At 42.2% G+C, this 2,714-nt stretch overlaps 1 pseudogene; it reads right to left on the reverse strand.

Moving 5' to 3' along the window:
* Window positions 1-552: 552 nt before the first annotated feature.
* Window positions 553-1,822, reverse strand: LOC140721115 (N-acetyllactosaminide beta-1,3-N-acetylglucosaminyltransferase 3 pseudogene; annotated as a pseudogene).
* Window positions 1,823-2,714: the final 892 nt, after the last annotated feature.

Raw genomic sequence — 2,714 nt, forward strand, 5'->3', positions numbered from 1 at the left:
GCTGCCCCTCGGACAATGAGCCTTATTGAAGTTCCCTCCTCTCCAGATCTCCGATGTCCAGGTTGGCCACTAGTCAAAGCTACCGGAGGTACCTCTCAGTGATGACCGTGTCAATGACAGCAACATGACACTGGCAACCGAGTACATTGTCTTAGACAAGACACCTGCCAAATCTGATGCCACTCCCCTTCGCACTACGTATGGACTGCCGTCTATGTATGCATACTGATCTGTTGTCCCCACATGTTCATTGATCTCTTTCCCTCTCTGCAATGTGAATACTCCAGTTAAAGCCATCTCCTGCGTGTGTGTTTCTATTTGATATGTAGTTACACAGACACAATGCAGGCTGACATTTGAGTACAGAATTGATGACCATAAGTTTCTCTATTCCTCCAACCCTGAGACAATTTTAGATCTAGATTCTTTGTTGTCCTCACAGTTCCAGTTCAAGAAACACATTTGTCTCTTTCATATTTTGCAAGGGACATGTAAGAAACGGCAAGAAAAAATACACAGATATAACTGTTACTAAAAATTTTATTGGTGGCTTATTATACAAATGCCCCAAGTGAACATGCTGAACCCATCTGCACGCAATGCAACACGGACTGCTCACTTGGAATAACTTTACAATTGACTTAAATTGTGATGCTCCTGTCAATATTGTAATGTCATTATGGGTGCAGTAAGAATTAGGCTGAGTGATGACACCTGACAGCTTTTCAAACATTTGTGGAATGTAGGAAGGCACCAACCCTATGAATTAATGTATCCTCCAATATAATTTAGGAATTAACCTTCTTACATTTCATAAACAACTGATTAACACATGTTTACAAACTGCATTACATTCCAACAGTTGCTACATTCTCTCATGACTCATGTGGTCCTTTTCGTGGGTGCAGACTTCTGGGGAGCACGAGCACACTTCAGATTAGCATTATGCACCGCACCCCACATCAATAGCATTTCGAAAGGCCGAAAACGGTGCACTAGCAGCAACTCACGGTAATAGCAAGGATTGAAAGAGTCATCTTGGGTTGAAGGAACCCTGAGTCCAGCTGTCCTGAATCCGCTATGGGAGCGTGGGGCTAGTCCAGCCTTGGCCAGACACATCCCCAAAAATACATCATCAATGGGGAATAGTTCAAGGTCTTGGGCTATGTGGTAAATGATGTGAGCTGTATACACAGACATAAGTATGCCCGCTCCACTAACGTATGGTGGGTACGACTTGATGGTGGTCACTATTTCTGGCACATAATACTTGCTCCACGTCTGGCGAATGGGCCCATCCCCATAAATGAGATGGCCCACAAACAGGTGTTGGTGAACCTTCATGCCTAGCAAGTAATCAACCATGTTATCGGTGTTGGCAAAAACATCATCATCTCCATTGAAGATGAACTTAGCACTGGGGCAAAATTCACTGACCCACTGCAGCAACTTGTATTGTTTGAGGGTGAGGTTGAAAAAGGTATCCAAGAAATCCCATTGTAGGACATCTCTGTGTTCTCTGTTTTCCATGGCTAACAGCTGATTCAATTTCCTACTTTCTTTTTGGTCAGGAGAGACACCAGAGATAAAGACTCTCTTAATTAGGACCCCATTGAATTCGCGTTCTCTGCCCCAGGTCTTCCTTACCATTTCCCGCCGATCCTGGTGGAAAGGGTGAGATTTGATCACCAGGAGCAGGAAGACATTCTGAGATCCTTCTCGACCACCACATTTGTCTGGGACATTTTGAATCATGTCAAATTCTCGACAGTGTTTATACATCAAGAAGTTTTTTATGTGCTCTTTCTCTTGATGAAATGAGGACAGGTGCAATAATGTCCTGTTCGCGTGGCACTTTGACTTGAGCACTGATTTAGTTGCATCAGCAGTAACAACCTTGGGCAGATCTTTGCGATGAACAGTTTCTCCAACAACATCAGTCTCTCGACGTTTGTCATTATTCCAGAACATGAAGAACAATCCCAGAGTAATCAAAACACCCAGCACTACTTTCACATAGAATTGCTGATGTCTTCTCATCTTTCACCTGAAATAGAGAAAAAATATGGATTAATTCAAAGAAAACTTTACATTTACATGATGCTTGAGAAGAATGAGAAGTTTAAACTGTAATGAGGTTCACTAATGCTTTGTAATATTAACCTCAAAATGGTGGTGAGGTAAGGAATAGGCAAGCCCCTACAGAAAGTTTAATTGACCTGAAGCATTCCATCCCAGCAGAAAAACAAATCTACCTATAGGATACCATCTGTCATTAAACTGAAAATCGTATAGTTTCTTTCGGTGCATTAAAGATATATTATTCCAAAGGCTTTATTCCACCTCGCTTCACAGCTTTCATCACTCCTCTCGGGGCTTAAACTGAGCTGGGCCAGACATAGAGCAATATAGCACAATGCAGGCATTTTGGCCCATGATGTTGCACCAACCTTTTAATCTGCTCCAAGATCAATGTACCCCTACTCTCTCAAATAGCTCTCCATTTTTTTATTTCATCCATGTGTCTATCTGGAAGCCTCTTAAATCTCAGTAATGCATCGACCCTTATCACCACCCAGGCTGTGCATTCCATACACCCACCATTTTCTTTTAAAAATTACTACTTCTGACAATCCCCTAAACTTTTCTCTAATCACCTTAACATTATGCCCCATCTTATTAGTCATTTCTGCTCTGGGAAAATGTTGCTGGCT

This window comes from Hemitrygon akajei, unplaced genomic scaffold, assembly GCF_048418815.1.
Source record: "Hemitrygon akajei unplaced genomic scaffold, sHemAka1.3 Scf000050, whole genome shotgun sequence".
Lineage (NCBI taxonomy): Eukaryota > Metazoa > Chordata > Chondrichthyes > Myliobatiformes > Dasyatidae > Hemitrygon > Hemitrygon akajei.